Source organism: Dermacentor andersoni, chromosome 2 (assembly GCF_023375885.2).
Source record: "Dermacentor andersoni chromosome 2, qqDerAnde1_hic_scaffold, whole genome shotgun sequence".
Classification (NCBI taxonomy): domain Eukaryota; kingdom Metazoa; phylum Arthropoda; class Arachnida; order Ixodida; family Ixodidae; genus Dermacentor; species Dermacentor andersoni.
Genome location: NC_092815.1, coordinates 35,574,554 through 35,599,957, shown reverse-complemented (window position 1 = coordinate 35,599,957; position 25,404 = coordinate 35,574,554).

Below are 25,404 nucleotides of genomic sequence, written 5' to 3'. Positions count from 1 at the left end.
CTTCCTGAGGCAGGATTTTTAACCTATTGCTTTCGTGTAGTGTTTCAAAGTGATGATGTGCTTTCTAGTGCAATTTTCCGATTTGTGGACGCGTTCTGAGTGCTGCTAAACTACTGTAAGGAACTAGGCAGCAGTATAAAAGGGGAAAGAGCCTGGCAGGGCTTAGTGAGGGTTGTGCCGTGCTTGCTGACTGAGCGGTTGACTTTCGGCGTAGTTCTAACGCTTGCCGGAAACGAGAACAAAAATGTCAACTCTCCCGAAGTCACTTTGCAGTGTCCTGTGTGCACCTGAACGTGAGAACGAGGCCTTCTCTGTGCGCTGCGCTCAAGAAACGCCAAAGGACGCCCGACTTCGGTTATGAGCATCATCGAGCGACATCCCTCCGGACAGCGGATGCAGTCCCCTGACCATCGGGATCTCCTTCCCCCGGCGGGGCGGTCTGTTACGTTTCGCCTACAACGCGCGGTAATGCCGGCGCGGATGCAACGGACGCCGGGGCTTCGTTCAAAGCGGCGGACATTTTGGCCCGTTCGACGCCGCCGCAACGCCTCCCCGCCAAGCGTGTCCAGGCGTGTTTCAGTGCCACGTGTCTTCGTATGTGCGTGTGTGTGTGTGTGCCCACGCTTGTCAAAGCGCGGCAGCCGGGGAGCGGAGCTCCCCAAGTGAGGTGCCAGGAGGTCTGTCCGTCGGCGGGTTGGCGATGCGTCACTACACTCGGCTCACCATGTCTCTCGGCTCGACCGTGCGCGCCGTCGTGGGCTCATGCTCCGCCGTCGCGTGGGCTCATCCCGTGACCTTCCTTCTGGCCCGCGACGCCGAGAGTATAAGAGCAGCTGCCCCCGGACGCCAGGAGAGAGGCTCCGATTTGTACTGTTGAGTTACGTGCTCTCCCGTCTCTCCACTTCGGTCGAACTGACCGGCCGCTCTTTTGCTATGTTAGAATAAACAAGTTGTTCTGTTACCAGTCTTCTCTTGCTTTGCCGGGACCTTCGGATGCTTCCAGTGCCCCAGGCCGCCAGGCCAACGCTACCCTTGGGGCTTGCGACCCATTGGCAATAACGGGCGTCAGCACCGAGACCCCAACAATGCATACTTGTATATGAAGTTGGAGCTTCAAATCCCATGTGCTACACCAGCCTTCCTGCTTCAAAGTCCTTAGTCGCGTTATTAAGGTTCCTGCGGTCTAGGTAGGGGACTTAACGATATACTTTAAGAACGCCGCCCACTACCGCTCTATAGTGTACGCGCTTTGTTAGTGCTCGTCTCGCTTTCTCTCTATCTCCCCCTTCCGCTCTCTTTCTCTTTTTATCCCCCTTAACCCTTCCCCCGTGCAGGGTAGCCAGCTGGAACTACCTTTGGTTAACCTCCCTGCCTTCCTCTGTATTTTCTCTCTCTCTCTCTCCCTACACTGGAGACACTTTTCAGCTGCAGCCAACTACTCAGTCAGTCAAGAACTTTATTGAGGTCCTGAGGGGGTTTAAGCCGTTGGAGATCGCACGCGGGGAGCTCCTTGGGCCGAAACCGTAGGCGACGCCCAAGTCGGGACGGGAACGTGGTGACGCTCCGCCAGTTCTTGGGCCCTCTGGACGGCCTTGAAACTACTGAAATTATTTTTAGAAGCTCAGAAGCATTTATTAAAGTGCGTTATGGTAAACAATCTCGAATTTTGAACCTACGCGCTGCAGCTGTGGTTTGGCGTGGCCACCGGAGGGGTTGAGGAGGGCATTGTAAGAGATGTGGAGAAATTCCCCAAGGACAAGACACATCACTCTGAAGGATAAGCACTCTGAAAGCTTAAAATAATGAACAAAGCGCACGCGGGTTACTTTGTTTGTGCTCATGTCGCTTTTTTTTTTTTGGAGGGCTACCCCATAAACCCTGCTTCTCCCCCCCTTCCCCTGCAGGGTAGCCAACCTGAATTACATTTCGTTATCATCCCTGCCTTCCTACACGCCTTTCCTATCTTGCTCTCTCTGCACGTGCTGCTTGCCGCGCCATTCCATTCCAGTCACGTAGCGTTGCTTGTGGATCGTCTGACGATCGTCTGTTTTTTTTCTCTTCAGGTTCTAAACGTACGGAGATATGCGACACTATTTGTACGACCTTGAGAGGGCAGTGTAACAGGTTTGAGTAACATTAATGTGAAAAGAAACTGACGGGATGAAATGTGCGGCTTTTCTTCCTTTAGAAGGTGCTACACAAAAGGAGCGCATGTTGCAATAAAACAGAAAAACAGATCAGCAATGCTTTAAGGGTTAAGAAACGAGTATTCCAGGAAACTGTCTTTATACGAAGCGTGGTAATTTTCGTTTATAGTATGCGTTAGTGCACTCTGTTCATCAAAAAAAAAAAAAGAGAGAAAAGAAGTACGCCCATTGCGGCGCTTTCTGTTTTCGGCCAGCTCGTTAAGCTCGAAAATCTGCGCTCCGCGCGCAATGCGACAGCCCCTGCAGCTGCTCGCCTTACTCTGCGTGAAACGTGCGCGCCCATACATTTGAAGCGTGCTGTCGCGATGTCGGCAACGACGGTTTCTCAACCCGAGGCGGCGAGAACGGCACGATATAGCGTCGGTTAAGTTACACAAACGCCTTTCAATAACTCGGTCACGATCAGTGGGTTCGCATTGAAGCGTTCCACGAGATAAGCTTTGTAGCTCATATTCTTATCTTCTTTCGTTTGGGGTCCTCAAGGGTTCCTGGAATCCAGGGGGAAGTACGAAAAGAGCGCAGGCACTAAATTGGCCAGACAGTGAAAATCTAAGCACGAGCGCCCACTCGCACACCTACACAGTAAAGAAAAAACAAAAACAAGAAAAAAGAAACAGAACATCGTCCAAGAAGGGAACAACGAGGCGGCAGTACTATGTTCGTATATACCATATACATTCGCTCCGTCGAGCTCTCCGGGCATTCTGGGCGATCTGGTGCGGGCCGTTCTCAATTCCGGTCGCGTTGCAGAAGACAACACACCCGGCATAAGGGGACGACACGCTGCTTCGCAATGAGTTCCAAGTGGAAAGTTTTTTCGTTGCGAGCCGTGGAACAATTCTCAGGCTCGACGGTTCTGCTTTGCTTTCCTTTTTTTTTTCACGGCTTTGTTCATCTGACACTTACCTCGCGAGTGTGCGCTCGCCGTACGAGGCGCAACGTGGTCTCCACATCGTCCTCGCTTGGTGACGAGGATGGTGACAAAGCTAAGTTAATATATATATATATATATATATATATATATATATATATATATATATATATGTGGAAGCACGGCGAGGAAGCGAAACCCTGATCTGCGCACACATCTGCGAATTTCCAAGGATGCGATTGTAGCACTTTGATATTTCACATCTCCAAGGCGCGCGGCTCGTTTGGGGACTCCATTTTCGCGCAAGAATTCAATGTAGCGAAAAGATCGCACGAACACAGAGTAGAAAGAGCGCTATGCATTCACACATACGGTTCGTATTTGTTGAGCCCTGTTCGTCCTTCGAGTTCATGTGCTGGTAGCGCTACACTGAATGATTTTGCGATGACATATGAACAAGCCCATGCCGCAACCTTGATTTCTTTTCCCAGTTGGTGTACACAGTTCGTTGAAACGAGACAGAACTCAAATTCCCTCACACGCACAGGACGCGATCGATTTTGCGATTTCGTCAAGTTAAAAGGCGGTCCGCGGAGAGGATGATTATTCAACAAGGCTAAAGGTTCAAGGCCAAGGATTGGACGAAGTCTCATGTTGCATCCCACCGCTGTACCTCGCTGGTCTCTCGGGCCATTCTCTGGCTTGATGACGTTCATCCTGGTTATCGTTTGCAAATTTTTGTTCACCAATCTATTGGGAGCCCATCGGCCAATCTGTTGGGAGCAAGGTGTTGGGGAGACAAGTGAATCATTGCAGATATTATGTAGCCAGTGGGTTGTGCATAGAAAGCCTATGAACATCTTGCCTTATGCTATTGGTTGTAGGGGTCTCTATAAGGCACATATTTTGACCGAGGCGGAAGGTAAAGAGAAATGTATTCAAGGTTATTTAGAGGGTATTTACAGGCTCACAGGGAAGGTGGATGTTGGGCGGTTCGCGCGGCAGGTGCGCCCCTTTCTCCTCCCTACAATCACACGCTTTGTCTTGTCGCTCTGTAACAATGTGGACAAAAAGAGAAATATGTGCAGGAAGTAACAGTAGCATGTAGTATTGTCCCAATCTATTTGTGCATATATCTGTGCATCATCATCATCATCATCATCAGCCTGGTTACGCCCACTGCAGGGCAAAGGCCTCTCCCATACTTCTCCAACAACCCCGGTCATATCTGTGCATACACCCTACAAACTAAAAATATGTGTTCAAGTTCACAAGAAAACAAACTTCATGGACAACGCGGCCTTTTATACGTTTCCATCCTCACGGCTGCTTCTGCTGGTTGAGTCGATCGGTGCGTGTTGAAAAGAGTGCACACTCTGATACACCCTGCACGTGGTGTGGGCATGCGCGAGCACACCACAGCTCACACCCATAACACGGCGCACCGCACTGCAATCGAAGACAGCGCTATCCCGCTCCGACTCGACGGACCAGCTGGAACAGGTCAACCGAGCGAGAAGGGCAGCTAAGGCCGCTGGAATCCTGGTCTGCAAAGAGGAGGAGCACTGCAGCACTGCAGAGCGGGGGAGCAACCTACACCCGCTTCGCTCACGTGCTGTTTTGTATAGAGTTTATTATTTCTCTCTCTACACAGCTCCTATACCTAGGCGCTTTTTTTCGGGCCCGTAGTTTCTCCGTATGGCGATGTACGCCTTGTCCTCTATGCCGCGCATCTTGCACCGCCGTCTCCTTCGCGCTCTACGCTATAGCACAGCTTCCTTGCGGAGCCTGCTTCATCGTCGGCGTCACACGGTCGCGTTCGACAGCAACCGAGTCGGCGGCGACTCCGCGGTAAGCCATGAAAGCAGAGCTCGTGCCACGCGACTCCCATTTAATCTTCGTACTCGTCGCGTCGTCTAGCACCATTTAACGGCGCCCCCGACGACGTAGTAGCAGCAGCAGTTAGGCGGCCGCCGTTTCTTTCAGCGCGTCCCTTCCATATCCCCCATCTACCACGTGCCCACAGACGCGCCTCCGGCGTATGCAGCACCCTAACCACCGGTCTCTTCCCTACATTATTTTTCCCCCGTCGTCTTCCCGTCTCCCTTGCTGCCTTTAGAGTGGCCGCAGCCGCAAGTACTCGCTCCTGGTGATGATTATGAGGGCTTTGGGAGGGCCACAGTGGCCATTTGCGGCGCGGGCTTGATTCCATTAGGTCCTCCGGGGTCCAGTTTCCCGATCGGGGAAAAATAGGGAAGGAGGGGAAAGGATGGGTGGCACTCCTCTTGCCGCTACTGCTGCTACTGCTGCTACTGCTGCTGGCGTTCTCGTTCTTCGGACCACCATCACCGCGCTAGCTTCCTAAAGTTGCGCCTCTTCCTCATTTCCTTACGCATTTTCTCCCTTCTTTTCGGGCGTTTTTGTCCGTTTTCCCTCCGGGATTATACAAGGCGTATTCGGACAGCAGCATACACACCGTGCTCGCACTCGGCTAGCGATCCCAGGGAATAAGCAGGCGCCAATGCACCGTCTGATTAAGAAATGGAACCGGCGTGACCCCGAAGGCGAGAAATTAAGCCGCAGTAAGCAGGAAAGAGCACGTGGCTCTGAAAGCCCTCGCAATGGGCCGTAGCGCATTTAGAGCAAACCGCCAATTCTTGTGTTTCTTTTCTCTCCTGAATGCTGTGAGAGGTTTGAAGTGCAGCGCATGGCGAATGTTTCTTGGCCGGATCAACAAATGAAAGGGAAATTAAGTGGCCGAATAAAGGAGTTGCGCGGTGACTAAACGAAAGATTTAACATTTTAAGGAGATGACGTAAAAAATCAATATATAGAGAACGAGAGGATTAGCCATGCATGAATCATTGCAATATTGCGTATTCTAAGCTTCTTCCATATCATTAATGTTCTTGATCTCAGTTTACGTCTAAAAAGTGAGTTTACATTTATGTAGAGAAAAAGTAGGCACCGAAGTTATAGAGCTAGGACATTTTGCGCATTTATAGGTAACAGCAGAGCCGTTATCGACTGTCATCGCATATAGCGAATTTGTGAACGCGAATTTTGCTTGTCAAATGATGGAAGCCCTACTTATCTGTGTGGATCAGCGTATAGCAGCTGCTTGGACTTAACCTTCGTTTCACGTTCGCTTTCGAGAAGAGTGCACTGGTTTTCGGATTTATAAACACGGGGTAGCGATCACATCCCAACCTATTTGAAGATCGAAGGTTTGACTAGCTCCAAGTCCTCCAGAACCGCCCAGTGCACCGATCGGCCTAAATACAAAATAATAATGGAAGACTGTTGTCGTGACGGCACCTCCTATAACCTACAGGGCGCTATAAAGGATGCCATACAAACAACCACGCATTTGCTTTCGAGGAGTTCTTCCCGCACCGATTTCGACATCGAGCTAGCAAAACTTCGAGCAATTCGCCGTCGTGCGGAGCGAAGATATAGATGCACGAAGTCCAATCATGATTTGAGATTGGCTAGACGAACACAAAAGAAAATACAGCGTCACATGAACAAGCTGGCTTCGCGACAATGGGCATCCTGTTGCGAGTCTCTGGATCCGCGAAAACCTTTGTCGCTTATATGGGGGACTGTTCGTGGCCTTCGCACAACCTTTGGTCAGCGCCACCCGTTTAAATCTCTGGCACTTTACCTACAATGTAGAGATATTGATGTCGCAGAATCTTTCTGCAGAAAGATTGCTGGCGAGGCAAATTCCGATGGAACGGGTACGGGAACGCTCGACCACCCACTGTTTTCACGCGATCCCCGCATGGAATGCCCTTTTTCTATGGAAGAACTAGAAGCTGCGCTGGCTTTGTGCAGGCGTTCTTCAGCGCCAGGACCTGACGGCATTACATACCGTGCCCTGTGTAACCTAGGAGAACAAGCTCGGAAGGCACTCTTGCTCCTGTACAACGACTCCTGGCAGACGGGTACGGTTCCGCAAGAGAGGAAGTCAACTCGCCTCATTCCACTTCTCAAAGCTGGCAAGTCGCCTTCGGATATTTCCTCATACCGTCCGATCGCACTTGCCAGCTGTGTCGGAAAAACAATGGAAAGAATGATTTTAACACGTCTGGAATGCTACTTAGAGTACTATGAAATCTATCCACATGCTATGGCCGGATTCAGACGGGGCCGTTCGTCAACAGACAGCGTTGTTGACTTCATAACATTTGTGCAACACCAAAAGGCCTGTAAGCGACTATCTGCTGTTCTGTTTCTAGACGTTAAAGGAGCTTATGATAATGTCACCCATGAAGCCATCCTTAGCACGTTAGAAGCCGTCGGACTTGGTGGTAAGATGTATATGTGGGTGTGCAACTACTTACACAGGAGACCATTCTACGTGCTCACAGAAAATGGCCCGACGTCCGAGCATTACGGTAGCCGAGGAGTCCCTCAAGGAGGAGTGCTTAGCCCGACTCTTTTCAATCTCACCCTCAGTGGATTAGTTTACAATCTGCCAAGCACCGTACGACTTTCCATCTATGCGGACGACATCTGCATTTGGGCATCAGGTGTGACACGACTTCAGCTTCGTGCTCGGCTTCAGAAGGCAGCCACAATGACATCTTGCTACCTTCGTGAACAAGGTCTTGAAATTTCATGCGGAAAGGGCGCAGTGGTGGCATTCACGAGGAAGCCAATGTCTGGTTACGGCGTATCTATTAACGGACAACTTATACCATACAGCAGTAGTCACAGATTCTTGGAAGTCGTAATTGACAGAGACCTGTCTTGGACTTCGCACGTCAATTACGTGAAAAAGCGGCTGACTGCTATCTGTCACCTGTTCAGGTTCCTTGCAGGAAAAAGTTGGGGAGTATCTATACACGCTATGTTACAGCTGTACATGGCGTTGTTCGTTGGATTCCTGCGATACAGCCTGCCTGCAATATCCAACAACTGCAAGACTAACCTGCGTACGATTCAGAGTATTCAAGCCCAAGCCCTTAAGATATGTCTTGGCTTACCACGCAGTGCATCAACGGCTGAAACCATTGCCCTTGCGCAGGATTACCCAATCACGACGCACATTACCGTTGAGACCATGCGCATGCATCTCAGGCATTATGCTAGGACCCCTTCCCACCACTTGGCAAGCCTCACGGCTGCAAGGCCCTGCTCGACATTTAGCGGTATTGTCAGTGCACATCGTGCGTCGTTTACTTCAGCGTACGCACCTGCGGCCAAGCCAGAGTTTCCTCCGTGGTGTTTGAGCCGTCCACAAGTACATATAATGATTCCGGGACTACAGAAGAAGACAGATCTACCGGCCCCTGCTCTAAAACAGCTGAGCTTACTTCTTCTGCATGAAAAGTACAACAACCACGTGCACATCTATACCGATGGATCGACTACGTCGTGCAGTTCTTCTGGTGCCGTGGTTATACCAACGCGAGGAATGACACTGCGGTTCAAGACATCGCATGTCACGACCTCAACGGCGGCAGAACTAACGGCCCTGCGTCGAGCACTGGAATTCATTGATTCTGAAAGACCTAGAAAATGGGCTGTGTTCTGGAATTCAAAACCGGCATTACAGTGCACACAGCCAGTTCTCCGACACGGATGTCATGACCAATTCACATACGAAGTCGTGAAACTTTACCATGATGTCCAACAAAAAGGTCACGAGGTCGTTTTTCAATGGGTACCTGGTCACTGTAGCATCAGTGGCAATGATTCTGCCGATAACGCTGCTCGCACAGCACATTAAGAAGAGCACAGCGTTCCAATTCCACTTTCGAGGACTGACGCTGCAAGGCAGCTTCGACACCTGGCACGCAGTCTCACAGTGACCGAGTGGAACTCGCCAAACTTACGGCTTACGCAACTGCATCGACTAAAACCCTCCCTGCAACTCCGACCTCAACTCGGACTTCCTCGACGTGAAGCTGCGCTTCTCTGCCGCCTTTGGTTAGGAGTGGCCTTCACAAAGGCGTACTCTACATTAATTGGAGTGACTGACAGCGCAGCATGCGAGGTCTGTGGCACCGAAGAAAACATCGACCACCTGCTGTGCCACTGTCCAAGATATGCCCCAGAGAGACAAGAACTTGTCAAAGCTTTCCAAAAAGTGGACAATCGGCCGCTTTCTGTGCAAGTGCTGCTGGAACACCGCCTCCATCGCCCGTCGGCCCATAAAGCGGTGAAGGTGCTTTTGTGTTTCTTAAGGACGACGGGTTTGTGCGACCATCTGTGACTATTAATGTAATTTCTGTAAGACCACATGCGTCAGTGAACTCGCCACAATTTCCTTCTTTCCTTCCCTCCTCTCTCTCCCTGTGATCTTTGTTTCCCCTTTCCCATTCCCCCGGTGTAGGGTAGCCAACCGGACGTTATTCTGGTTAACCTCCCTGCCTTCTACTTTTCTCTTTCCTCCTTCCTTCCATCGCATATAGCGAGTCGGTCCAGCATCGACTGAGATATGGAGACGAGTAAGAACGTTATAGGTGCAGACGAGGTGGATACATCAATCCCAGAAGCAAAGAAAATTTGTCTGTCCTGGAAGACAGGTACAGTCGTCCTCAAATATTTTGCGGACCACAGGATTTGAGAAAAGCACCCAACATTCCGCAGCCCGAGCACGCATTCTGATATTCGGATATTCAATGCTGTACTAGCATGTGCGAAGGACACAGGGCTGCCCGTTTTGATTGGCTGCGGTAAAAAAAAAATGCTCGTAGATTCCCCAACGCTTTATGAAATCCCTAGGTTCGCAAACTTTTGATGCCGAGTGTGCACTATTCGAGTCTGTGGCGTGGAGCCTGAGAATGCACGCTTCTTCGTGCCTATAATTACAGCTTCAAAAACTCACGTCGTCATAGAATATCGCATTCATCCAATTGAAATAGAATCGGTCGGGGGCTCGACTCCTTCGGATTGCCATGACTCGTGAAAGGAATGACCATAGCCCGTATGCCGCATTCCTTGTCCCTCTGTACGACGCCACTGGGGCATCCTTGAGATCGTACCTCCTTCTTCGTCCCTGATCATCTCGCAGGTCTTCGCTAGCAAAGTGACGGTGTGAAGCAGACCGCTGCTATTGTGGAAATAAAGAAAATGCGATGAATCTGCATCTGCACTCACCGGGAATGAGCTCATCTGTCTAGGAGCGATAGGGAGAAAAAAAGCTCCGCGTGTGATTCCTATGGTGTTACTTTTCACGCAGAGCCAATAATTGTCCGTACATGGCCTTCGAGATGGAGAAGCGCGCATGTGTTGCTAAACCGCTGCGCAGAATCTCAGAGGCCACTCACAGAATTTTTGAAATCAAGTTTTAAAAACGTTGCAATAAAGATTCCTGTACTCGTCCTTTTTATTTCTTCTTGCCCTTCGAAAAAGATGACTAAAGTAATATCGTACAGTGCCGACATGTACGGTAACACTAGTATGATATTTAAGAGACGAAGCGCAACTTCTCGACGTTATCACGCCTTGTCTGCAACGAACAAAAATGCGGCGCCTCACTATCTGTAAAACATCGTGTTACCGAGTGAGCATGGCGGCGGGATCAAGATGCAACGACCTCTGAAAGACATTTATTCTCTCATCTCCTTGACAACGTCTTCGCTAGAAAGTAAAGGTGCTTGCACCATCGAGCGCTATTTCATCCCTCAAGAAAAAAAATGTGTTTCAGAGGTCAGAACAAAAGAAGCAACCCCTACCTTTTCCCAAAGGAAAACAAAATAAATAAAGATGAAGTTGCAATAAAACTGGGCATTTTGGTGCAACATGGCGAAAGTTGAAAAGCCTCTCGGTTTTGAAGCGTCGTGTCCGCGTTGAGTTGCGCAGTCCCCAACATTCTACGATGACTGTGTATGATGTCCAGGTTAATATTCCCGCGCGGACGATGTTCTTTAAGACAGCATTCTCACTTATAGCGTTGCCAGAAAACATAGCACTTACAGCGTTGCCACAAAACATAGCAAGACACACTTTAGTTGACAGCAGCAGTGTCTTCATCAGGTGAACAGCCTGTTCTTGGGCCTTTCTTTGTCTTGGTTTTATATGAAATGCATTTTTTTCTGTGTCACAACCACCAGCCAATTTTCTTGTCGGCACAATGAGGAGCATATTAAAAAAGGGAAGCGAGAGTTTCGAAAAAGAAAAACATTGCCAGGAACACAATCTCTCTCATTCCTTTTAACGTTAAGCTCACTTATGATGCATTGCATGAAACATGGATATAAAATAGAAGGAAGAAGATTGATAATGTTTTCCGGGCCTTTATTTATCCATCCCACAACCTAATTGTAGCATTGTTTCTAAAATAGAAATGAAAATGACATCAGATAATACTTAGGCATACTTGTACTGGAGTAAGTGTTTCAAGGTGACACTGCCGAGAAAAAATAAATAAAGCGACACTGACTCGGACATCTTTGGCAATGCTAAGTCATTGCTGCGCAAAGCAGTTGACACTACAAGACTATCACGATGACAATGATGACGACGACTGCGATATGTGGTGACAGTGGCAAATGATGGCAACGACAAAGACGGTCGCGTGGCAGAGATGACGTGGAGATGATGACGACGTTACGACATTGACAAAACGGCGCCATGAAGAATACGACGACGACGACGACGAAACTTCGCTGACTAACATCTAGCTGGGTCTTTAAAGGGCCCCTTATATATATATATATATATATACAAACTAGGAATAGGCAAGAATCAGATGTGTGCGTTAAGAGACAAAGCCGGCAATATCGTTACTAATATGGATGAGATAGTTCAAGTGGCTGAAGAGTTTTATAGAGATTTATACAGTACCAGTAACACCCACGACGATAAGGTGAGAGAGAATAGTCTAGAGGAACTTGAAATCCCACAAGTAACACCGGAAGAGGTAAAAAACGTCTTGGGAGCTATGCAAAGGGGGAAGGCAGCTGGGGAGGATCAGGTAACAGCAGATTTGTTGAAGGATGGTGGGAACACTGTCCTAGAAAGATTGGCCGCCCTATATACACAATGCCTCATGACCTCGAACGTACCGGAATCTTGGAAGAACGCTAACATAATCCTAATCCATAAGAAAGGGAACGCCAAAGACTTGAAAAATTATAGACCGATCAGCTTACTGTCCGTTGCCTACAAAGTATTTACTAAGGTAATCGCAAATAGAATCAGGAATACCTTAGACTTCTGTCAACCAAAGGACCAGGCAGGATTCCGTAAAGGCTACTCAACAATAGACCATATTCACACTATCAATCAGGTGATAGAGAAATGTGCGGAATATAACCAACCCTTATATATAGCCTTCATTGATTACGAAAAAGCATTTGATTCAGTCGAAACCTCAGCAGTCATGAAGGCACTACGGAATCAGGGTGTAGATGAGCCATATGTAAAGATACTGGAAGATATCTATAGCGGTTCCACAGCCACCGTAATCCTCCACAAAAAAAGCAACAAAATCCCAATAAAGAAAGGCGTCAGACAGGGAGATACGATATCTCCAATGCTATTCACAGCATGTTTACAGGAGGTATTCAGAGACCTGGAGTGGGAAGAATTGGGGATAAAAGTTGATGGAGAATACCTTAGCAACTTGCGATTCGCTGATAATATTGCCTTGCTTAGTAACTCAGGAGACCAATTGCAATGCATGCTCACTGACCTGGAGAGGCAAAGCAGAAGGGTGGGTCTGAAAATTAATCTACAGAAAACTAAAGTAATGTTTAACAGTCTCGGAAGAGACCAGCAGTTTACGATAGGTAGCGAGGCACTGGAAGTGGTAAGGGAATACATCTACTTAGGGCAGGTAGTGACCACGGATCCGAATCATGAGACTGAAATAACCAGACGAATAAGAATGGGCTGGGGTGCGTTTGGCAGGCATTCTCAAATCATGAACAGCAGGTTGCCACTATCCCTCAAGAGGAAAGTGTATAACAGCTGTGTCTTACCAGTACTCACCTACGGGGCAGAAACCTGGAGGCTTACGAAAAGGGTTCTGCTGAAATTGAGGACGACGCAACGAGCTATGGAAAGAAGAATGATAGGTGTAACGTTAAGGGATAAGAAAAGAGCAGACTGGGTGAGGGAACAAACGCGGGTAAATGACATCTTAGTTGAAATCAAGAAAAAGAAATGGGCATGGGCCGGACATGTAATGAGGAGGGAAGATAACCGATGGTCATTAAGGGTTACGGACTGGATTCCAAGGGAAGGGAAGCGTAGTAGGGGGCGGCAGAAAGTTAGGTGGGCGGATGACATTAAGACGTTTGCAGGGACAACATGGCCACAATTAGTACATGACCGGGGTAGTTGGAGAAGCATGGGAGAGGCCTTTGCCCTGCAGTGGGCGTAACTAGGCTGATGATGATGATATATATATATATATATATATATATATATATATATATATATATATATATATATATATATATATATAGAGAGAGAGAGAGAGAGAGAGAGAGAGAGAGAGAGGAAATGCAGGGAGGTTAACCAGATATTAGCCTCCGTTTCGGTACCCTATACTGGAGTTACGAGATAGGGGTTAGAAGAGGCAGCATAACAAATTTTGGTTATACGCTGGACGTTGTTACGTGCCTTCCAGGGAGCGTTTACCCCAACAATTTTTCAAGTTGACTCAGTAATAGCCGAGATAGAATTATTTCAAGTGCCGTGAAAACATGACTTCATGAGGCGGGCGGCACCACCAACACAGACACTCTCTCCCCTTACCGCCGTCTAGACTCCGCAAGCGCAATAACTTCCCTGCGTTCTTCCATACCGGAGTGGGATGATCGCGTGGCGCGCACGTCACGGACCCCACCTTCTTCTTTCTTTATGTCGCTTATTTTATTGCTGCGCGGCGCACTTCCCGTGAAGGTCTCGCGCGCTAGCTGTTGCGTGTGTCTCGTTGCACAGAACGCCTGACTAACGGTATAAGTCAGTGCTACACGAGCCCCGAGGCCGAGGCAAGCCCATCACAGAGCATGATCACGCGCTCAAACACGGCACAAAATGACAGTTTCATTCTCCGTGCGCACCTCCGCACGACGTGGGAATACGCAGACGAAACGGAAGTACATCCCTCTTGCTATGGTACGAAGTAAAACTTACACACGCAGACGTACAATTTGTCTGTTTGATTATTTCCCTAAATTTTAATTCGTCTATTGAAGCAACTTAAAAAAACGGCCGTGGCTTAGCTTGGTTAGGCCTGGTGATTGCGATGCAATAGTGTGTTATTCTCGGATCAGCTGGTAGTATGGCCGGTGGTAGTCTTGGGTTATGCTAGTGTTACGGCTTACAGTGAAACATCTAAGCACCAGCACGTCCAGGTGCATCTCGGACTTGAGCACGCCGTTGGCGAACGCCCGTATCGAGCTGAAGGACGAGAGGTCCAAGTAGCGCATGACGACGTTCTCGATGCTCGACACCCGCCGAACGTCGGCGGCTGCGAGGAGGCCGCTGCTGATGTGGCGACACGCGAGGATGACTCGGGCGCCGCGCCGCGCCCCTGGTGAGAGGAGCGGGAGTTAGGCCGCCGTTGGTGGCTACCGCCTCGTCTCGCGACGGCGTGAGATGGGGCCCCGTTTTTACACAGCTGGCGTGACGTCACTCTAGGTCACGTCGTGTGACGTCACGCAGCGAGGTCACGCTAAAGGTCAATGGTGCCTACCACCGCCTCGCCACGGAACGGGCTGAAGTGCGACCTAAAGTAGTATTGCTTCGCAATAAAAACAAACAGCTGCGTTGCCTTGAACAATTCTCAAAGTCACGTGTCACTATGAGTGAGGTCACAGTACTGCGAATTGCGTAGCCGCACTTGTGCGATATCGTATTTGCGGCTGGGAGCGCAGCGTCCGCGAGAAGGGCGCAAGGGCGTTTGGTTTGAACTTCCAGCTGTTTTCGTGGCGCGTAGCCGTCTAATACTTTGCAGGCACGATCGTCAGCGTGCATAGTATGCACTGCGCTTATCAGTTCAAAATGGCCAGAACTGCTGAGGGGGCCTTTAAAAGGAAGGGGGAGAATGACTGCTACGCTGAAAACCGTGCTCCTAACAAGAGAGAAAATGAGAGTGAGAGCGAGCGGGTGATGGAGGAAAAGGAGGAGGCGAAGGTCAACCATGGTCGAGCCCGGTAGTCTATTCCCTAGGCGTAGAAACGGGGAACATAAAGATACGAAAGGAGAAAGAGAGCGAGTCTTGGCGCTAAGCCGTGCTTACATGAGGGTAGCAGAAGGCAACGCCTGGTTCCTTCAGAACCACTATATAGTCAGTGCGCCCACATCCGCAGAGGAATGTTCACTCACGTATATAGTCCCAAGCGTTCGTATGGCGCAGTTGCCTTGAATACGTGCGTTAGGGCTTTGGTGTTCTTGTGCGTACTAGAGTTCTTCGTCCAAGGTTCCAGAGATTGAGCTTCACTTAGGCAAATGTGTCTGAGTGCGTGTGTCATATTCAGTAATGATTATGAACATACCAATTGCGCCCGAATTTTTAAATTTCGTAGATACGATCTTCAGTTACTCGAGCCCCTGCATGCCAGATTTTATTTTCATATATATCCCTTACAGCTTACTCTCGAAAACGATATAAGCTGATCGCTTTCACCATTGCACTGCGTCGTTACGGTGAAGAACCGTTACCTCGTGCATTACTGCATTGCGAATGGATAATTGAATTGGATTTATGGAGAGAATAGCGAGCCTAGTTAAAAGAAGATGCATGCGGTGACATGAGCTGATGCCGTACGAAGACATTTTAACTTTTTTCCACACGGCTAAAATTACGAGTACGTAATTGCGTATGAGGCTGTGTATGAGAATTATATCGTACCTGAAGTGTCGATATAAACCGGCCCGCGGCAGGGCTTTCAGCTGCAAGCCGGGGCAGAACGCTTTCGGCTAGCGCCGATGAAGTTCTGTGAAAAAGACGAAGGGAAGTGCGCTTGTCCCATTCGGGTCCCTGCTCGTTACGCCGCAGTCGGTAATTAGTTTACAGAGTGCAAATAGACTCTCTCCTTTCTGCTATCATCACTCCCTCTTCTTTGGCTTTTATGACCCTTCTCCCCACTGCCCAACGCTGTTCAGGTGTCAGCAGACACCACTACTCAGATACAGTGCAGTCAGTAGTAATTTCTTTCGCTTCCTATTGCGGTTTTATTTTATTTACTGTAATATATAAACAATAAATTACCAGTCCTACTACCATCACGCGCTGGGACCTCATTGTTCGCGCCATTGCGGGGATTTCAAATTTTGAAGCCTTAGTGATGGTTACAAATTTGTTTTAAATTGCGGTGCACTGGGCAAACTTACTCTCATGTTCCGCATTTCTACTTACAATGTTTTAATAATCGTACATCAGTAGTCCATGATCTATAACACAGCTGTATTTTAGCGAGCTACAGTTTACCAAGTTATGTAAGATGTTTAAATCTGAAAACAAGTGCTCGAGAGGTCTGAGCTGAAAAAAAGAATCAATTACGATAGTTCTACATTATCAAAATAAACGAAAGTCATTGTCCGCTTTGATTGTACTTTATCGATAGCTTCAGTTTGTAAATCAATGCCAATACTGCTACATTATTAGTCGTTTTTAATGGCTTCACAGCTTGAATCTCTACGTGGACAACTTGTTACATTTGTTGCTTAAGTAAACGAGCCAATAGTACCTGCTTATTGGAATGACGAATGACAAAGAGTCTTCAGTAGAAAATAGTGCCACGTAGTACTGATGGTGAAGAAGGCAGCAAAACTGTGATTTACGAAACTAGAATTTTATTGGGCAAACTTGTGCCCTTTCTGTGATTGGGCGAACCTGAACAACATTCCCATTGCACACGCAATCAGTTTACGCAAGCTTCTGTGACAACTAACAACGGGTTGAAACACCAATAACATTCGAGAAACTTCCGATACACGCGGGCGCGTCCCGTACTAAGGGATAATAGTTGTTAGACGGTGAAAAGCGGTCCCCCGGAAAAGATAAACAAGTACACGGGTCAGTAGTGCTACGAATATTAGTGCCCAGGTAACACGCTTTTCAACTTCGTCAGATACCAAGAGTTCGGGTGTCGTAAGGCTTATACATTTTGTTAGTGTGTTACGAAAGCCTCCAAAACTCTTAAACTGCATTTTTTATGCAGAAAACGCGACGAGAAACAATTAGTGAAGCTATCTATTTATATATTTTTTTTATGAACCCCTTTTAGGCTCTTTCTTTATTTGTACTTTGATAAGTATTCCTTTAGGAATTCAGGAAATATGTTTTTCCTGGGCCTCATTTTCTGTCATATCTTTCTTTTTCTTTCGTCTCATGCGTCAATATGTTACCTAGCTCTTTTCACCGAAACCCCAGCTAGTGACAACACCAAAACCACAGTTAATGTAGAAGTAGCTTTATTTGCGTTATTCCTTTGTGTTCTGCGGTACCCTCGATTGAAAGAATGGCAAAGCAAGAAAAAAGCACTTTTAATTATTCAGCGTCTGGCTCTGGCTCCTAACCGCCAGTCGGCAAAGCTATAATAATCATCCTAGCTTATGCGCCCTTAAATGCTAAGAAGAGCAGACAGATTGGAGTGGACGCATTCAAGGCAGCCCGTCTCTCCGAGGAAATCCGATAGGCTCGAAAGGAGATTGAAGACTGTTATAAAGTTGTCTGTAACTTTCAGCAAATAAGTTCGCGTGTCTTGTTCTCTTTATTCAGTTCTTTCTTCTATATCCCGAATTTGTCGGAACACGTCAGGACCCGTTCCGAGCGCACGGTACACCCGACACCGCACTATCCGATTACGCTGTTTCTAATGACATGTTTTGAGAAGAAGCGGGTCATGCATATTGAACACACGCAGTTTTTGTACACATCAGCAGGTTTTGTTTTTCTGCTGCCTACTTTTTCTTTCCCTCTTCTCATTTCCAACAAACCTGGCCGGAACATCAGATGCATTTAAACATGCAACGTCGCTCTATACCTTATTCACTGCTTCGTACATGAGGCTACATGAATGCAGAGTATATATTTCTCGCACCGAAGGGTCCTAATACTTATGCCGCTTAGTTTTCGTGATCGAAGCGCGTGTGGTCGTAAATGCTTGCAACAGCGACTGCGGAACACTTCGTTATTTCCCTTTCTTTTCTTTTTTGTTTTCTTTTTTCACATGTATGCGGACTTCGGTGTACTTTTAGTGCCCGGAAGCTTTTAGCTCCGTACCTTGCCTCACCGAAGCGCACGAACTGGAATGAAGACAAACATTTTCCGAGCAAAAGAAAACTGATGCGCCCACACTGCTTAGTTTTTCATACACGGCGAAGTGCAGTCGTGTGCGCTGCGATATCAACCGTCGTTAGGATATGACATTTGCTTTCACTCTTCTTTATTTTTGTTTTTCATATATCTTTCACGCTGCTTCGAGTTCTGTCGGCACGTGTGCGTAGGTAGAATGCAGTTTCACGACGAGTGGCGTTGGAAATGGCACCGTTATAGACCCTCAGGTAACCCCTCATCAAATAGTAAAGTTTGGCCAGACCAGGACCTCGCAATGTGGTTAGTATCGCTGACTTATAGGGTGATTAAGACCTTTCATTCGCGCAATTTTCTGCATGCGAAACAGAATCGACAATGAGCGTTCTTCATCAGACCACCAAGGAAGCTTTCAAAGGGTACTTAATATACCTTTATTTTTTCAGTGAGACCGAGTAAGGCTCTGTCATGGTTAGTTAGTGGCACAACACTCAGCCTTTAGAAAACAAACGTCTTGAATTTATATCTTACGTCGGTATGGTATGGTATGAATAACTTTATTTAGGTCCTGAGGGATCAGTCTGGGACTGATGCGGGCCGCTCCCACGTCGGCACAGAGAGGCCGAGCCCCTCTGCCGTCACACGGGCCCTCTGGACAGCCCTGAGTTGGTCCGCCAGCACTTCACTGTGCAGCATCCGCTGCCACCACTGTTCACTTCGAGAACCATCACCGGCCAACGCCAAGCAGCGCCAAAGCATGTGTTCTAAATCGAGCAAACCCCCACACTTACTACAATAGAGTGAAACCCCGCAGTCCGGATTAATTTTGTTCATGATGACCGGGTTAGGGTACGTACGTGTCTGCAGAAGCCTTAATGTAACCGCCTGTGGCCTATTTATTTAGAATGTGGCAGGGGGAATGCCCTGCGCCCTAGGTAATAGTGCTTGGTGATTTCGTTGTAGGTTAACAGCTGGTCCCTGTACTCAGGAGCGGGAGATCCAGCCCCTTCAGGGAGTACACGGCACACTAATCCTCGTGCCTCCCTGTGCGCCACCTCGTTGAGGTTACGCGGGGCTCCCTCCACTGTCCCCATGCGCGCCGGGAACCAAGTAACTGTATGCGAAGTGATATCTCTACCCTGCAGCAGTCTGTTAGCCGGTTCCGCAACAAGTCCTCTCGAGAAGGCTTTAATCGCAGATGGCGAGTCACTAAACACCATAACTCTTCTTGAATCAATTAGTGCTAGAGCAATAGCCACCTGTGCGGCAACCCCCGGATCTTTGGTATAAATGGAAGCAGCATTTCTAACGCTCCCTTTGCCATCTACCACCACCACCGAATAAGCATTTTTACCATTAATCCATGCGGCGTCAACAAAAGCAGACTCCTCCTCCTGATCCTTTGCCTCTCGCAACAAAGCCCTAGCTCTCGCGACCCACCTCCCTACATTGTGCACGGGGTGCACATTCCGCGGAAACGGACGAACCATGATATTTGCCCTAAGGTTCACGTTCAACTCGTGTAGGGGCGCCCTATCGTGCGACACAGCCACCGATTCTTCAATTGACTCTAAAATATACCTACCCGCTGGTGCACCTAGCAACCGCTCCCTCTGTGTAGTACGCTGAGCCTTAAATATTCAAATGGAACCGTAAATTTAGGAGCCATTTTAAGTAATGCTCCTTTATACAACGGCGCCAATAGGTAATGCCGAGTGCCTGGTCATGGCCATCGTGTAATTTTAGATGTGACCACAGCGGCTATCTGCTTGCCATCAGTCTTGGCGCTTATGCGATGGTGTCACCTCTCCCTGTAGCGAAGGTGATCCTGTTCGAATAGTGTAACCTCGCACTTTAACACTGGTTGCTTATCGACAAAAGAAAACAATTGGTGACTGGTTGCAACATGACTGGTTGCAACATTCCAGAAGTCCACCTCGGCCATCTTCACCTAGGTGGCATAAAGCAGCGTAGGTGATGCCGCCTGGTCCTGGCTACGATGAGCACCTGCATGTGGTCAGAGCAGCGTCCAATTCATCAAGGAAGAAGGTCACATTCAATCCTGGGTAGCATGTCGCAGGCACCTCACCCAGAATTTCGCTATTGATGACCACACTACCCGCAATCTTCACAGAGAAATCTTCGGCTATATCACCCTACGAGTGGCCTTAATGGAGGGCTAGGGCGCATAATGAATGTTGTTGTTGTGGAGACGAGCCAAGGCCGCGCACAGCCCTCAATGTGATAGACAGTGGTTTGCGGGGGTCAAGTGATTCGCATAACATCTTACACCGTTGTTCTTCCAGCCTGTCCATACGACGTTGGATTTTCTTTCGCATACGTCGAGTGACTCTAAGGTCAAGAATTGACTTGATGCGTCTGTATTGCCTCTCAGCCCTTCTACAAATCGTTCGAAGTCGTTCAAGTTCCATGTCGAAATCCGTACGTCTTATTGTGTATGTAAAAGTGTACATAGACGCTTCCAGCAGACTTGTAATGAGGTCCTCAATAGTAGGCAAATAGTTCTTTGCATGCCCCTTCCACCTTTGTCTTATATGTTGACCACCTTACTTGTCGGGAAGTAGAAAAGGAGAAGGTTCCAAAACCCGTGATATTTAAGTAGGTGGGAATATAGTCATTGCCATGAATCTCGATGTCAGAGAACCATCGAAGATTTTGACCAAGATGCCATGACACCAAAGTCAAATCTAAACAACTTCTATAAGTAGAGCCACGCAAGTAGGTTGGACTGCATCGTTCGTAATGCTGAGTTCGTGGTCGGAAGCAAATTCCACAAGTTTCCGGCCCCTGGAATCTTTTCTGAAGCTTGCCCAAACCAAATGATGAGCATCGTTACTATCGGCCTGCAGGGGTATTAAACTGCAAACCTTTCACAGCCCGCTGCAGTTGTTTCGATCGACCTGCGATGTTAGCGATCTTCGGAGAAGCGACCTTCAAACCCTTCCCGGCCTGCTGCGACGATTCACTTTGTAAAGCAGACAATGCGCCTTCTGCAGACAGCCAGCGGCGCCAGTGAGTCTAGCCACGTCCGGTGGACCGAGTATTGTTAGTTGATTCGCTTTCGTCTTCACGGTCTACTTGGAGCAAGAGAACTCCTGGAAAAGGGTGTTTTGCAGTGCTTTCTCCCGGGCCCCAGAAATCGTCACAGTCAATGGACAGACGTGGCGGCTAGCTCTGGGATCAAGAGGCGCCTGCTTGGGTCAAGCGTATCAACCCCTGTCTACGACGACCCGCTTTGTAAAGCAGACAATGCGCCTTCTGCAGACAGCCAGCGGCGCCAGTGAGTCTAGCCACGTCCGGTGGACCGAGTAATGTTAGTTGATTCGCTTTCGTCTTCACGGTCTACTTGGAGCAAGAGAACTCCTGGAAAAGGGTGTTTTGCAGTGTTTTCTCCCGGGCCCCAGAAATCGTCACAGTCAATGAACAGACGTGGCGACTAGCTCTGGGATCCAGAGGCGCCTGCTTGGGTCAAGCGTATCAACCCCTGTCTACGACGACCCACTCCCCTCGGTGTGTTCAGTGAAACTAAAGTGCGGAAGTGAGTGTGTGAACCCTCCCCCTCAAAGGCGGGTCGACTACGATGGCTTCAGACGCTCGCATTGGACGAAGATTGAACGGCAGTTTTCACTAACCTAGGGATCTAGGGAGGACAGAGGGTTTTTAAGCACCCGTTGTCGGCTGTTCGGTGTGGTTTCTTTTTCAGTCATGCTAGACTGATGAAATGTAGCATTCTCCACCCTTCATGTAGATATTGTAAATAAATTCCATATTCCTCATTCTCGATGAGAACAAGTCCCTCCCTTCAGCAACGTCTTTAGCGTGGATGAGTCGGATGACGGAATGGGCCAGCTACCACTTAATTCATGCCCGACCCCAACTCTTACAGCAATAAAGCCACCAGTTATAATCCAGGGTCCAGAAGTCGCTGTCAGGATGTCTCGCAGTTGGTAGCCGCTGAACCGACTAGCTGAGGAGATGTAGGCGCCGATAAAAGTGAAGGCCACGTTATTCTTTGTAAGGCGGAGACACACGTATTTATTTCGATTATGAGGTTGTACCGAGTGAGAATGTAGGTTAGTTCTGTGCGGATGTAAACAATTACTTTACTGGATTCCTCGTACATTTACGCCATAAAGGCTTCGTACCCAGAGAGCCTTAGTGCTTTTGACACGTTTGGTTCACATATTACCACTGTAGGACGTCGGTAGGTAAAAATGTATTGTCGGAAACATGAGATCCCTGATTTAAGTCCTCTGGCATTCCACTGGATAATGGTCGCGCTACGCACTTCATCACGGAGTGAAGGCAGCGGAAGAGCCATTCTGCTCACGCAAGATTTGCAAGCAATGGGCTCAGGGCATTTAACACTTGCGCTGCGCTTCGAGCGGTTGACGTATTCGAGTTGCCCACAAGCGTGCGAATGGCATTTATCAAAGCCTTGAGCATTACAATAATGTTTGCCTGAGCTCGTTGGGTGCACATAGCACAATTAGCTTCCAGCACTTGTCGTCGTCTCTTCATGTCCATGTCAAAAGGTTCGGTTCGAAACCAATTGTGGACTTGAGCATTGTCACAATTCGGCGGTCACTCTCTGTCAGCTCACCTGGGTGAGGGGTGGAGCATTGTGGTGCCCCTCCTTGTTGCGGTTTATCCACAGGGGTTATCCGCAGTGGTGGCCATGTTTCATCCACATGCGAACTGAATCGGTTGCACTCGAGATACTCTAGCTTAACATTTGATGCAGGTAGTAGAAGTCCTACGGTCTAACCTTGCAACTCGTTGTCGATGAAGGCGGACTTGAACCGCGCCGTAGCCAAGTCACAGTGCCTGTGGTACTCGGGCGCACGTGTAGCCTGCTCTGGTTCCCCACTCGGGCTGTTGGGTGCGCCCTGGATTCTCCTGGTGCATGCTGGTGAGCTTGTCTCATCGTCTGTCTCCCTTGCAGTCGCAGAACCCTCTACTTGTGGCGCCCGAGACTGCCCTGCCCTGCTCGAGCTCACCGCACTCGTACATGATTTGGGCTCCTGCGCTTGCGCTTCCCACGGAGGTGGACACGTTCCACCGTAGTCGAAGGCGGTGGGCGAGGATCGGCATCCCTCTTTCTTTCAACGCGAGTCTCTTCACGCTTACGAGGTCCAACGCAGTGGTGCCAATGCTGATTAACTGTGAAATTCCTGCAACACGTTCTAGGACACGGGTTTCGGCGCTCAAGGCCTTAAGGGCTCTGTCGAAGTTTTTAAGGGCTTGTGGATTGTGCGACCGTGTTTCAATGTAGTAGCGCGTAGCATCGCGTCATTGTGCGAATATTTCTCAACTTTTTTTCTACTTTCTCCTTTTATTCCCGTTAGCGCTTTCCCCAGCACAGTGTAGCCAGCCGGTACTTACACTGCCTAACCTCCGTGTCTTTCCTCCCCTTTTGTCTCTCTCTCTGTTGAGCTCGATAGACTATAATTACTATGGCGGACTAAACTCTCTCATATGCGATCACCCCCCCCCCCCCCCTCTTCTCCTCAGATCAACAAACTTAATACCTCTGCGGACGCCGCGCGCGATGCTACAGTTTGTTGTGATTTTGCCATGCGTGGCTCTACAACGGCGTCATCTGCGCACGCGACGCATGCCTGATAGACTAATGGCTTCTTTACATGATGATGTTAAAGTAAGCCGTGCGGGCGATCTGGGATGCAAAGATATAAATGATGTTAGCGTTACAAGTTTTCGTTTCATGCGGTTTTAGCTAAAGTGACCCCATATACTGGTCGATATGAAAGACGTTTCATGACAGAAAAGGCAGCGAGGATCAAATGGAAACAAAACGTTATAGGTGAAATACAGTTAAGGATATTGGTGTCTTTAGATCTGACATGGCATCCCCATTTTCTGCTCTCGTAGTTGTTCAGCCATTGTACTTTTTTTTGTTCTTACTGCGTTCGCTGCAGTACTCACGGAGGGGACGTGGAGGCAGAGCTGTTTACCAGCAAAACATTTCCCAACAGCAATGCGGCAAGTTATTCAAATGGAGGGCTTGTTTCGTTTCAACGACATGTGACCACGTTCTAGCTTCTGCGAGATTTGTGGTACTGAAAGGCAGGCGTGCATACATGGACAAAAGTGTTGTTTTCGTTCTGCTTGTGTCTGTATTTGCACGCCTGCCTTGCAGTACCACGAATGCTCACCAACTTGTTCAACTTTAAAAATTAAATTATGGGGTTTTACGTGCCAAAACCACTTTCTGATTATGAGGCACGCCGTAGTGGAGGACTCCGGAAATTTCAACCACTTGGGGTTCTTTAACGTGCACCTAAATCTAAGTACACGGGTGTTTTCGCATTTCGCCCCCATCGAAATGCGGCCCGCCGTAGCCAGGATTCAATCGTGCTCAGCAGCCCAACACCATAGCCACTGAGTTGTTCAACTTTCACTTCACCCTAAGGCCTGCGAGTGTTTCGATTGAAACCCTCCTGGTGCTACCTCTAAGGTTTGTCGCTTGAAATAGCAATAAGCCGCTGCATCGGGTGCATTCATCAATTTACAGTAAAGAAGGAACACCCGGTCAAATTCTTGGCATAGCTTTAGTAGCGGAATTTGTGTTGACACGTTTGGACGCGCGGTAAGTCCCGCTGTGAAATGCGCGACTCGCTGGCTAGTGCTGATACTAATGAGAGTTATTGACCGAACACGCTTTCGCAGATGAGCCCGTTGCACATCCGCCACGTAGCAAGCACGCACACGTATCCTTTATTTTTCTAATTTAAAGATCATAGCCGCTTCCAGTGGGTATTTCACAACTGCTGCTGGCTGGTCAGCGTCAATCTCAATCGGTACATCTAATTCAGAAAGGTATCATCATAGAATTGCCGTTATGTCCCTCCTGGTGCCAATCGCTGTACTCGTGAGAGTGATATGTGACGGGTGCGCAAGGCAGCACCTGTTCCATCTCGTGGACAAGCAGAGGAAGCCGAGAGAGCGGCCTCGGCACATGGTGTATTACAAGCGATCCCAGAAACAGGTGCCAGCTGCTCGTGGCCTCTGCAGCAGCGTCACTGCCGATATAGGTTTGCTGCAACTACCGCTGC